This window comes from Bombina bombina, chromosome 8 (genome assembly GCF_027579735.1).
Source record: "Bombina bombina isolate aBomBom1 chromosome 8, aBomBom1.pri, whole genome shotgun sequence".
NCBI classification, from domain to species: domain Eukaryota; kingdom Metazoa; phylum Chordata; class Amphibia; order Anura; family Bombinatoridae; genus Bombina; species Bombina bombina.
This window is the reverse complement of record NC_069506.1, coordinates 317,026,350-317,040,873: the sequence shown is the minus strand read 5'-3', so window position 1 is coordinate 317,040,873 and position 14,524 is coordinate 317,026,350.

The window sequence follows — 14,524 nt, the reverse complement described above, 5'->3', positions numbered from 1 at the left end:
ATGTACAATGCTTGGTCTTAAATATCTTCCATTTATAACCAGGCCTTGCTTTCTGTCACATATCCTCCCCCCCAGCTCACACCCAGTGGGTTGAGCGACATGGACATCAATGAATGTACCCGAGACAAACCATCAGCATTGCCCTGCAAAAGACCAGCCCTGTGCTCAACAGTAAAATTGAAGGGTTGCAAGCTAAGAAACCACCTAGTAACCCTTGAATTAGTTTCCTTATTCTGACTCATCCATGTGAGAGGAGCATGATCTGTTATTAATTAAAATTTTCTTCCCAACAGATAGTACCTAAGGGTCTCTAAAGCCCACTTAATGGCAAGGCATTCTTTCTCCACTATAGAATAGTTCTTTTCCTGTGAAATAAGTTTTCTGCTTAGGAAAAGGACAGGATGCTCTTCTCCCTGACACTCCTGCGAGAGAACTGCTCCTAAACCAACATCAGAGGCATCTGTCTGTACAATAAAATCTTTAGCGAAATTGGGGGTTACCAAAACTGGATGGGCACAAAGGGCATCTTTCAAATGCTTAAAAGCTTGTTCTGCTTCTGGGGACCATTTTATCATAATTGGGGCCCTTGCTTTTGTGAGATCTGTCAAGGGTGCAGCAATTGTAGCGAAATTCGGGATAAACCTTCTATAATAACTAGTTATCCCAATAAATGCTCTCACTTGTTTTTTAGTTAGAGGCTGTGGCCAGTTCTGTATGGCCTCTACTTTTGTTGTCTGAGGTTTAACTAATCCTCTACCAATAGTATAACCCAAGTACTTAGCTTCCTGTAAACCAACTGTCAGGATAGGTAAAGTCCAGAGTTAGACCCAATTGCTAGAATGAGGTTAATAACACCCTAGCACAGTGAGTATATACCAGGACCTGACCCTGCGACAGCTATAGTATAATATACTCACAGTAATAGACTGGAAGATGGCACAGCAGGGTCAGGAGAAGAAACTTCGTGTAGATAGGGTAAACCAATAGAATAATCAAGCAAGCAATGTCCAGCAATGTGTAATCAGACAGATAGGGGTTAACCAAATAGAGTAATTAGGCAAGCAATGTCCAGCAACGTGTAATCAGGCAGGTAGGGGTTAACCAATAGAATAGTCAGGCAAGCAATGTCCAGCAACGTGTAATCAGGCAGATAGGGGTTAACCAAATAGAGTAATCAAGCAAGCAATGTCCAGCAACGTGTAATCAGGCAGGTAGGAGTTAACCAATAGAATAGTCAGGCAAGCAATGTCCAGCAACGTGAAATCAGGCAGGTAGGGGTTAATCAAATAGAGTAATTAGGCAAGCAATGTCCAGCAACGTGTAATCAGGCAGGTAGGGGTAATCCAATAGAGTAGTCAGGAAAGCAATGTCCAGCAACGAGTAATAGCAGGCAGGTAGGGGTTCAGGGTTCAGAATTAAGCAGGCACAGGATCAGAATATCACAGATATAAAAGTACTCACTTAGCCAACGAGTGAAAACAAACAGGCCCCGAGGAGAGGAGACGCCGGAATAAGAAGGCCCACTGACGTCAGCAGAAGGGGCCGACAGGAACAGGGTTGCTAAGCAACCAAGAAAGCTCTACCACACAGACACAGAGGAAGCAGGAAGCGATCAGCGGCTGAGCGATCGCGACAGTGCCCCCACCTCAAGGACCCCTCCGGGAAACACGAACAGGCTTTGAAGGATACTGAGCGTGGAACTGTTTGATCAAAGCAGAGGCACGGACATGAGAAGCAGGTTCCCAAGAACGTTCAGTGATGGGATATCCCTTCCAATGGACCAAATAATATAGACGGTTACCCCGTAATCTGGAATCAAGAATTTGACTGATCTCAAATTCTGAAGTACCATCCACAAGGAACGGAGAGGGAACTCTACATTTGGTGGAAAACCGGTTAGAGACTGCTGGTTTACGAAGAGATATGTGAAAGACAGGGTGAATCTTCAAGTTGTCTGGTAAAGCCACCCTGTAGGCAGTAGAACATACCTTGGAAACAATCCTGAATGGTCCGATGTATTTGGGACCCAATTTAGCACAAGGTTGTTTGAGTCGAATGAATCTGGTGGAAATCCAAACCTTGTCTCCAGTCCGAAATGAGGGTGCCTTCTGGCGTCTGCGATCAGCAAATCGTTTATACTTTTGAGTAGAGAGAAGAAGAATTTCCCGAATCTTCTTCCAGTGTTTACAAAGCCTTCTCACTGTACGATCTGCTCCAGGAACTCCAGAACCTCCCGAAGACATAGGAAAAGTTCTAGGTACAAATCCATAGGCTGATTTAAAAGGAGAAGTCTGTAAAGAAGAATTGAAACGAGAATTGTAAGCAAGTTCAGCTAAGGGAAGAAGTTGAGACCAATTAAAGTGCTGATGATTAACATAGTGCCTGAGATACGACTCAAGAGATTGATTTACCCGCTCAGTTTGACCATTGGACTGAGGATGATGAGCAGTAGAAAGAGAATCAGGAATGTCCAAAACTGCCACAACTGTACTAGAAGTTTTAGGAGTATTCCGTAGACACTGTTTGAAACAAGAAGATCCCCAAGCAACAAGCTCTCCTTTAGACCAGGAAAAAACTGGATCATGTAGTTGAAGCCAAGGAAGTCCCAAAATGAGAGGAAACTGTGGGGAAGAGATGATGTCAAAACAAATGGATTCGGAATGAAGTACTCCTACCGACATGAGAAGTGGTATAGTAGAATATTGAATGAAACCAGAACCTAAGGGTTGACCACTGACAGTAGTGACCTTAATTACTTGGCTCTTGGAAAGCAAAGGAATACGAAAAGCATTGACAAAATCCGAATCCATAAACATTCCTGCAGCTCCAGAATCGATGAGTGCTTGAGCCTGAAATTTGGTGTTGCCAAAGCGGACAGTAACTGGAACAAACAGCTTGGGATTGAGGGTAGAAAAAGATCTTTGGCTTAACTCAGTCCCTCTTTCTGGAGTTAAGCCCTGGCTTTTACTGGACGAGTTGGACAATCTTTTAACACATGCCCCTTAATACCGCAGTAAAGACATAGTCCCAAATTACGCCTTCTGAGACGTTCAGCTTCGGATAATTTGATTGCACCAACCTCCATGGGTTCACTTGACTCAGAGGTAGAAGTATTAGGAGTAGGAAGGTTTGGTGAACGAGGCATAGGACGGAAGGAAGATCTGATAAAGGATCTTCTGTTACGGTCACGTTCATGGAGACGCTCAGAGTAACGAGCATCTAGTTTGATACATAAGTTGATAAGATCTTCTAGAGAATCAGGAAGATCCCTATAAACCAATTCGTCTTTCAAACGATCACAAAGGCCTTTACGAAACGCTGCACGCAGGGCCCCATGATTCCACATAGTTTCAGCAGCTAAAGTCCGGAATTCTATAGCGTATTGTGCTACAGAAAGAGATCCTTGTCTTAAATCTAAAAGTCCTGCTTCAGCAGCCGCTGATCTACCAGGTTTATCAAACACAGAAGAAAATATGGATACAAAAGTGTCAATATCATGGAGCAGAGGATCATCCTTTTCCAACAGTGGAGAAACCCAAGCCAAGGCTTTACCCTTCATAAGAGAAATTAAAAAGGTGATCTTGGAGGAAGAGGACACAAACATCTGAGGATTATTTCTGAAGTGAAGGCGGCACTGATTAAGAAATCCTCGACAGTCTTCAGGATTGCCGTCATATTTATCCGGTAGTGGAATTCTGGGGATGAATTGTTCTGCAGGTTGTTGCGGATTAAATGCAGGGTTAGAACTAGCCGCAGGAACAACAGGTGTTGCAGAGACTTGAGAAGGTGGAGAAAGATTATGTAAAAGAGCAGTAATTTGATCCAATTTAGAATCCAGGGACTGCAGGTGTGCTGAGTGGGTTCCAAGAAGCTGTCCCTGTAGAGCCACGGCTCTGGATAACTCACCGGGGTCCATTATATGGCCTGTTTGTAATGTCAGGATAGGTAAAGTCCAGAGTTAGACCCAAATGCTAGAATGAGGTTAATAACACCCTAGCACAGTGAGTATATACCAGGACCTGACCCTACGACAGCTATAGTATAATATACTCACAGTAATAGACTGGAAGATGGCACAGCAGGGTCAGGAGAAGAAACTTCGTGTAGATAGGGTAAACCAATAGAATAATCAAGCAAGCAATGTCCAGCAACGTGTAATCAGACAGATAGGGGTTAACCAAATAGAGTAATCAGGCAAGCAATGTCCAGCAACGTGTAATCAGGCAGGTAGGGGTTAACCAATAGAATAGTCAGGCAAGCAATGTCCAGCAACGTGTAATCAGGCAGATAGGGGTTAACCAAATAGAGTAATCAAGCAAGCAATGTCCAGCAACGTGTAATCAGGCAGGTAGGAGTTAACCAATAGAATAGTCAGGCAAGCAATGTCCAGCAATGTGAAATCAGGCAGGGAGGGGTTAATCAAATAGAGTAATTAGGCAAGCAATGTCCAGCAACGTGTAATCAGGCAGGTAGGGGTAATCCAATAGAGTAGTTAGGAAAGCAATGTCCAGCAACAAGTAATAGCAGGCAGGTAGGGGTTCAGGGTTCAGAATTAAGCAGGCACAGGATCAGAATATCACAGATATAAAAGTACTCACTTAGCCAACGAGTGAAAACAAACAGGCCCCGAGGAGAGGAGACGCCGGAATAAGAAGGCCCACTGACGTCAGCAGAAGGGGCCAACAGGAACAGGGTTGCTAAGCAACCAAGAAAGCTCTACCGCACAGACACAGAGGAAGCAGGAAGCGATCAGCGGCTGAGCGATCGCGACACCAACAGTACATTTTGCAGGATTGGCAGTTAACCCAGCGGACCGTATTGCATCAAGTACTGCTTGAACTTTTGGAAGATGGGATTCCCAATCTGTACTATAAATTATAACATCATCCAAATATGCTGCCGCATAACGAACATGGGGTTTCAGAATTCTATCCATCATCCTCTGGAATGTTTCCGGGGCCCCATGTAAACCAAATGGCAACACCGTATACTGAAATAAGCTCTCTGGGGTTGAAAAAGCTGTCTTTTCCTTTGCTTGACTAGTGAGAGGCACCTGCCAATACCCTTTCGTTAAATCAATTGTAGTGAGATAACGTGCTTTTCCTAGCCTTTCTATCAACTCATCTACTCTAGGCATTGGGTAGGTGTCAAATTTGGAAACACAATTAAGCTTACAAAAGTCACTACAGAACCTTAATGAACCATCTGGCTTTGGAACAAGCACGATTGGACTGTTCCACTCACTTTGTGATTCCTCAATTACCCCAAGCTTTAACATTTTTTCTACCTCCAGTTTAATAGCCTTTCTACGAGCCTCAGGGACCCTATAGGGTTTAAGGCAGACCTTCTTCCCTGGTTCTGTTATTATGTCATGCTTAATAACATTAGTTTTTCCCGGTACCACAGAAAATACCTCTTTGTTTATTCTAATAAAATCCTTGACCTCTCGCTTCTGATGTACAGATAGGGTTTCCAATATATTTACCTCTGGTTCAGTGACAGGGAGTTCTGTAGGTTTTAAGGCAACTAAAACTTCCCTATCTTTCCAAGGTTTTAACAGATTTATATGATATATTTGCTCAGGTTTCCTTCTCCCTGGCTGACTTACTTTGTAATTAACATCACCCACTTTCTCAATTATCTCATATGGGCCCTGCCAAGTAGCCAAGAATTTATTTTCAACTGTAGGGACCAGAACTAACACCCTATCCCTAGGTTGAAACACCCTGGCTCTAGCATTATGGTTGTAGCTGTACTTTTGTGCTTCCTGTGCTTTTCCCACATGTTCCCTCACAATGGGCATGACAGCTTCCATAAGATCCTGCATTTGGGAAATATGTTCAATAATACTTCGATAAGGTGTTGTCTCTTGCTCCCAAGTCTCTTTAACTATATCTAGTAATCCCCTGGGATGCCGCCCATATAACAGTTCAAATGGGGGAAAAACCTGTAGAAGCCTGGGGAACCTACCTGATAGAGAACATTAAATAGGGTAACAGAAGGTCCCAATTTCTCCCATCTGTGTCAATTACCTTTCTTAGCATACTTTTGAGAGTTTTTTTAAACCTTTCTACTAAACCATCAGTCTGAGGGTGATATACTGAGGTCCTTAGTTGTTTTATGCCCAACAATTTACACAATTCTTTTGTAACCCTGGACATAAATGGAGTTCCTTGGTCTGTCAAAATTTCCTTAGGTATCCCGACCCTGCTAAACATTAACATGAGTTCTTTTGCTATGGACTTTGCAGAGCTGTTACGAAGGGGAACTGCCTCAGGATAGCGTGTAGCATAATCAAGGATTACCAGTATATACTGATGTCCTCTAGCAGATTTAACCAGCGGACCCACCAAGTCCATAGCAATTCTTTCAAAAGGAACATCAATTATAGGCAAGGGCACTAAAGGGTTACAAAAATCTTTAGCAGGAGCTGTAAGTTGACACTTAGGGCATGAAGCACAATAATCCTTGATGGCTACAAATATCCCTGACCAATAAAACCTTCTAAGAACTCTCTCTTTGGTTTTCTCAACTCCCAAATGCCCCCCTAGAATGTGGTTATGTGCAAGATTTAATACAGTGTTCCTAAAAGTCTGGGGCATCAAAAGTTGTTTAACAATGTCTGTTCCTTTCTTCTCTACACGATATACCAAATCATTAACTGCTTCAAAATAAGGATAGGGTAATACATTTCCTGGCTGTGTCACAACATCATTTATAACCCTGATATTATTTCTTGCCTCTACCAATGTTGGATCCTCCCATTGGGCTTTTTTAAAATTACCAGGGCCACCAACCAGATCTATCAAATCATCAATATTTTCCGAGCTAGTACTTGGTACTTCATTACTCTGAGATGGTTGATCACCTACTAATACAGGCATAGGGCAATAAATCTTATTTTTCTCCTTTTCAATGGAACCCCCTTCAAAATCAGTTTCAGAGAAAGGAAATACATAAATATCAGAAGTTTGACATATTTCTGGAGATTCCCATAACTCCAGAAATTTTGGAAAATCTCTCCCTATCACCACCTCATGGGCTAAATTTGGTACTACACAAACACAATATTTTAATTTACCACACTGAGTCTCAATCTCCACCTCAGCTGTAGGATATTCCCGTTTATCTCCATGAACACAGATAATTCCCATTTTTTCCCCATAATCTAATACTGCATCTGGTACTAAAGACTTAGCCACTAGTGTGACCATACTTCCTGAATCAAGCAAAGCCCTAGACACTTTACCATTAACCGTTACAGTACACCAATGGGAATCATTATTAACAGAGCTGTTGCTATTAGACAATAGTGAATGTGCAACATTACAGTCCATAAATTCATCTTTATCACAGTCTCTAGCAATATGCCCAACCTCATTACATTTAAAACATCTTACAGGTTGGTTATATTTAAATGTTTCCTTAATTCCTGGGAAAATGTCTCTGGTGTTTTGCCTATACACCTGCTGCTCTCTTATCCCCTTTATCCCCTGAACAGTCTTACCAGTTCTTGTAGAGCTCTGGGACTTGGGATTGTGGGGCTGATCCATTGAAGATTGTTGCAAAACTTCTCCTGAAGCTATAAATCCTTCGACCAATACAATCAACTGATCCGCTGTTTGAGGATCACCTTGATTAACCCACCGCCGCAGGGAAGCAGGTAATCCATGCTGAAACCGGTCCATCACCAGTAGTTCCACTATTTTGGTAGCCGAATTAACCTCTGGTTGCAGCCACTTCCTGGCAAGGTGTATAAGGTCAAACATCTGGGATCTTGCAGAATTATGAGATGAAAACATCCAGGAATGGAATCTTTGTGTACGGACTGCCAAAGTCACCCCCAGGCGTGCAAGGATTTCTGCCTTCAATTTCTCATAGTCACTGGCTTGTGCTGGCTCTAAATCAAAGTAGGCCTTCTGAGGTTCACCACTAAGAAATGGCGCAAGTATACTCGCCCACTCAACTGTCGGCCATTTTTCTCTTTCTGCTGTGCGTTCAAATGCCAAAAGATACGCCTCAACATCATCAGCTGCTGTCATTTTTTGAAGATAATGACTAGCCCTTATTACTCTGGAACCTTGGCTGCCACCAACATATTCAGAGTTCAGTTTTTCTGATATGGCTTGAAACTCTCATTGCAGAGTTTGTGTAGCACTTTTTGCTCTTCCCGGGTCTTCCTGAATGTCTCAGCTTGCACAGCAGCCATCTGTTGTATCAACAATTCAGTGTTCTCCTTCTGTGATTTAGCCAGCAGCATAGCACTCTCTGACTGGGCCAAGACCAACTGTTGCAGTGCTGCACTATTTTCAGCAGCTTTTCTGTTAGTCTCCTGCTGTATAGCATTAGAATGGATCAAAGCTTTAATGACTTCCTCCATGTTGCTTGCAGATTATTATGCCCACAGACATACAACGTGGTTGCCCGTATTCTCCACCAAGTGTAACAGGGACCACTTTTAACCACGGTCTTCTAGGGCACAAATGCAGCACAGGACAGTCCACTGTAGTTTAAAAGGCTTTATTTTTCACAGCAATAACAAACAGGCAGTTCATTTTCAAAAGAGGGAAATCCTTCCTCTGCAGCAAAGTTAAGTACTTTTAAATGTGTCCCAGCACTTCACAGCATTCCACAAGTGCTTTGTAAAAATAATGTCCTTTTACAGTTCACAGGAACAAAAGTCTTTTACACAGTGTAACAAACACACACACCAGCTTCAGTAGCTGTGTAACTTTCTTTCAAGGCCTAAGTGAGGCTGCTATTTAAACCCTCACAACTTCTAATTAGCCACACCTGTGATTAGCTGCTGGACAGCTTCACAGCTGTCTGGGATAATTACCCACCCTCTCTCCAATTATCCCAAACCACAGGGACCCAGAACACAGTTTATCAACTGCATAATCAAATACACACTTTTTCCCTGGGGTTTTAACTGAATGGAGAAATAGCATGTACAATGCTTGGTCTTAAATATCTTCCATTTATAACCAGGCCTTGCTTTCTGTCACAATATATATATACATAAACATATTTTAACACATATATATATAGCCTTTTCCAGTCATACACCATATTCCTTTTAACTTTCTAAAAACATTTTACTAATATGTATAAAAAATATTTTTATCAGAAACTGAATATATGAGTGTAATAATTTACTTTAATGTACTTATGTTGCGTTTGGTGCGTTTTTATTTTTTTACCCCTTACTCTTTAAGCTAGGTCTTTAGGCGCACTAATCTGTTGAGCACTAATCTTGTTATATTAATAGGTAAAGTCCTCTGTGGAAGCTGCAAACATTACAGCTCCTGTGCAGAACACAACGTACTGCAATGCCCATGACAATGTTTGTATTAAAATAACCCTTTAATATGTAATTAGATTTTTTAAACAGTCTTTGGGGTAGATTTATCATATGTCTAGAGGACATGTCCGCTCGACATTACTAAATGCTGACAGTATACGCTGTCGGCATTTAACATTGCACAAGCATTTCTTGTGAAATGCTTGTGCAATGCTGCCCCCTCCACATTCATGGTCAATCGCCGCTAGCAGGGGGTGTCAATCATCGCAACAGATATAGGAAGAATCGGGGTAACCTTTTCTGTTCAGGAAGCGAGTGTGACTTTATTTTATCTCAAAGCACTTGTAATCGCCTTAACACTTTCTCGGTGGGTATTTCCCCAGATACTTCGGCAGGTCTTTATCTTGATTTGAGCTGTGTCAAATGGATTCTTGGTCAGTATAGAGGGTCAGAAAGTCTACGTGTTTTGCCCCAGACTGGGCTTTATCAAGACTGATGAAAATCTGTGTTTGAAAGTCCATTTAAAAAGGCCTCCCTTTTCTCTAATTGGTGCTTGTCCTTTTCTATTAAAGGTGGATGATTTTTTGATGAATCAATTAAGGTGGACAGATATGCCTAGCTTATGAGTTTTGCATTAACAGGGATGCGGTGCTAATGAGCAGTTTATGCTCACCGCTCACTTACAGACAGCGCTAGCATTACGGGTTTTTACAAACCCGGCGTTAACCTCCAAAAAGTGATAGTAGAGCAAAATTTTGCTCCACATCTCACCTCAATACCAGCACTGCTTTTGTTAGCGGTGAGCTGGTAAAACGTGCTCGTGCACGATTTCCCCATAGGAATAAATGGGGGAGAGCCGGCTGAAAAAAAAGCCAAAAAGCAGCGTAAAGCTCCTAACGCAGCCCCATTGATTCCTATGGGGAAAATACATTTATATCTACACCAAACACCCTAACATGAACCCCGAGTCTAAACACCCCTAATCTTACACTTATTAACCCCTAATCTGCCACCCCTGACATTGCCGACACATACATTATATTATTAACTACTAATCTGCCGCTCCGGACACCGCCGCTACCTACATTATACTTATTAACCCCTAATCTGCTGCCCTCAACATCGCCGACACCTACATTATATTTATTAACCCCTAATCTGCCGTCTCTAACATCGCTGACACCTACCTACATTTATTAACCCCTAATCTGCTGCCCCCAACGTCACTGCCACTATATTAAAGTTATTAACCCCTAAATCTAAGTCTAACCCTAACCCCCCCTAACTTAAATATAATTTAAATAAATCTAAATAAAATAACTATCATTAACTAAATTATTCCTTTTTAAAACAAAATACTTACCTGTAAAATAAACCCTAAGATAGCTACAATATAACAAATAGTTACATTGTATCTAGCTTAGGATTTATTTTTATTTTACAGGCAAGTTTGTATTTATTTTAACTAGGTAGAATAGTTATTAAATAGTTATTAACTGTTTAATAACTACCTAGCTAAAATAAAGACAAAAGTACCAGTAAAATAAAACCAAACCTAAGTTACAATTATACCTAACACTACACTATAATTAAATTAATTCCCTAAATTAAATTAAATTATCTAAAGTACAAAAAACCCCACTAAATTACAGAAAATAATAAAAAAGTTACAAGATTTTTAAACTAATTACACCTAATCTAATCCCCCTAACAAAATAAAAAGCCCCCCCCCCCCAAAAATAAAAAAGCCCTACCCTACACTAAATTACAAATAGCCGTTAAAAGGGCCTTTTGCGGGGCATTGCCCCAAAGTAATCAGCTCTGTTACCTTTTAAAAAAATTACAAATCCCCTCCCAACAATAAACCCACCACCCACACAACCAACCCTACTCTAAAACCCACCCAATCCCTCCTTAAAAAAAACTAACACTAACCCCTTGAAGATCACCTTACCGGGAGATGTCTTCATCCAACCGGGCAGAAGTGGTCCTCCAGACGGGCAGAAGTTTTCATCCAAGCCGGGCAGAAGTGGTCCTCCAGATGGGCAGAAGTCTTCATCCAGACGGCATCTTCGATCATCATCCATCCGGTGCAGAGTGGGTCCATCTTCAAGACATCCGACGCGGAGCATCCTCTTCATCCGACAGCTCTTCTGGAATGAATGTTCCTTTAAATGACGTCATCCAAGATGGCGTCCCTTCAATTCCGATTGGCTGATAGAATTCTATCAGCCAATTGGAATTAAGGTAGAAAAAATCCTATTGGCTGATGCAATCAGCTAATATGATTGAGCTTGCATTCTATTGGCTGATTGGAACAGCCAAAAGAATGCCAGCTCAATCCTATTGGCTGATTGGATCAGCCAATAGTATTGAACTTCAATGCTATTGGCTGATCCAATCAGCCAATAGGATTTTTTCTACCTTAATTCCGATTGACTGATAGAATTCTATCAGCCAATCGGAATTGAAGGGACACCATCTTGGATGACATCACTTAAAGGTACCTTTATTCAGTCATAGCCGTGGAAAGAAGAGGATGCTCCATGTCGGATGTCTTGAAGATGGACCCGCTCCGCGCCGGATGGATGAAGATCAAAGATGCCATCTGGATGAAGACTTCTGCCTGTCTGGAGAACCACTTCTGCCCAGCTTGGATGAAGACTTCTGCCCATCTGGAGGACCACTTCTGCCCGGTTGGATGAAGAAGTCTCCCTGTAAGGTGATCTTCAAGGGGTTAGTGTTAGGTTTTTTTAAGGGGGGATTGGGTGGGTTTTAGAGTAGGGTTAGTTGTGTGGGGTTAATAAATGTAGGTAGGTGTCTGTGATGTTAGGGACAGCAGATTAGGGGTTAATAATATTTAACTAATGTTTGCGATGCGGGAGTGTGGCGGTTTAGGGGTTAATATATTTATTATAGTGGCGCCGATGTCCGGTTCGACTTGATTAGGGGTTAAATATGTAATTTTAGTGTTTGCAATGCGGGAGGGCCTCGGTTTAGGGGTTAATAGGTAGTTTATGGGTGTTAGTGTACGTTTTATGCTACAGCGTTGTAGTGTAAAACTCTTAACTACTGACTTTAAAATGCGGTACCAGTCTTGACAGGAGAGGGTCTACCGCTCACTTTTTGTCAAGATCGTAATACCGGCACTATGCAAGTCCCATTAAAAAAGAGGATATGCAATTTACATAAGTGGATTTGCGGTATTTCCGAGTCTGGCCAAAAAAGTGAGCGGTACACCTGTACCTGCAAGACTCGTAATACCAGCGGGTGTTAAAAAGCAGCGTTAGGACCGGCCAACGCTGCTTTTTAACCCTAACATAAAACTCATAATCTAGACCTTAATGTTTTACCTTTAATAACAGTTACTATTAATACATTAAAATAACCTGAGTTTCTATATACTTTAAATTCATTCATACTAAAATGAAATATTGCTTACTTAAATGTGGTTATGTTTCCACATTTTCATTGACAGTGCTTATTATAAAAATGCTTGAAGGGTAGATTTAAATAATTGGCCTTTTTGTAAAGTAGATATGGCTCCTCCATCTATACATATATGATAGGATTTTGTGCAAATGATATAGATGTTAAATATAAATACACCATATAAACCCTTGCAGAATAAAATGTTATTTATAGAGGCATTTATAGCAGAGGTGTTATATCTAACTCTGAATTTAAACCTGAATGATATAATGTATCCATTGGATATATGAGTTCTGCTTCCATTTTCAATAGCTGCAATTCTCTGTTGACCCCTCTACAATTTGGTACCAGTTTCATAACACCCCAAAATTTAAGATCCTTAACTTTATTATCGTGTATCTCCCTAAAGTGTGTATAAATAGGTTTCTAAATTGCCCCTCTCTATACATGAAACATGTTCCCTGATTCTTTCTCTCAGAGTCCTAGTGGTCTCCCCTATGTAGAATTTTTTACAAGAACATTCAATTATATATATTACATATCTGTCCTTACATCTTTTTATAATAAGCACTGTCAATGAAAATGTGGAAATATAACCACATTTAACTAAGCAATATTTCATTTTAGTATGAATGAATATAAAGTATATAGAAACTCAGGTTATTGTATTGTATTAATAGTAACTGTTATGAAAGGTAAAACATTAAGAGGCCTATTTATCAAATGTCTGACGGACCTGATCCGATAGTGCGGATCAGGTCCGACAGACATCGCTGAATGCGGAGAGCAATACGCTCTCCATATTCAGCATTGCACCAGTAGCTCTTGTGAGCTGCTGGTTCAACGCCGCTCCCTGCAGATTCGCGGCCAATTGGCCACCAGCAGGGGGGTGTCAATTAACCTGATCGTGCTCTATCGGGTTGAATTCCGGCGATGTCTGTCCGCCTGCTCAGAGCAGGCGGACAGGGTTATGGAGCAACAGTCTTTAGACCACTGCTTCATAACTGGTGTTTCTGGCAAGCAACACAGGCCCTCCAGCTCCATCCAGAGATTGATAAATGGGCCTCTCAGTGTCCACCTTAATTGATTCATCAAAAAAGCGTCCACCTTTAATAGAAAAGCACAAGCACCAATTCGAGAAAAGGGAGGCCTTCTTAAATGGACTTTCAAACACAGATTTTTTTTATCAGTCTTGATAAAGCCCAGTCTGGGGCGAAACGCGTAGACTTTCTGACACCAGACACTGACCAAGAATCCATTTGACACAGCTCAAATCAAGATAAAGACCTGCCGAAGTATCTGGGGAAATACCCACCGAGAAAGAGGGAAGGCGATTACAAGTGCTTTGAGATAAAATAAAGTCACACTCGCTTCCTGAACAGAAAAGGTTACCCTGATTCTTCCTATATTTGTAGCTCTACAGTGATCTACTCTACTATTGCTCGCTAAGTTTAGAGCAACAAATTACAACACTATGATACTGTGACGTATTAGGAGTCACATGACCGGATCGATACGAGCAGCAACTCACCTCTCCTTCTAGATGCGGACAGGACCGCCGAGAGGAGCTAAACTGCAACATCTACATTTACGCCTTTGCCTGAGGTGCAAGGTACATTATATCAACGGTTAATATAACCATGAAATATCTGAGATGCATTGATTAACTATTCAAATCCCTGCTCGTTGGTGGTGCTTTGTTGTTTGGTGGACACTTGCCGTTTGTTTCACCTATAATTCAGGCTAATGAAATGTTTTTTATATACACATGTGAAAATATTTGTTTTT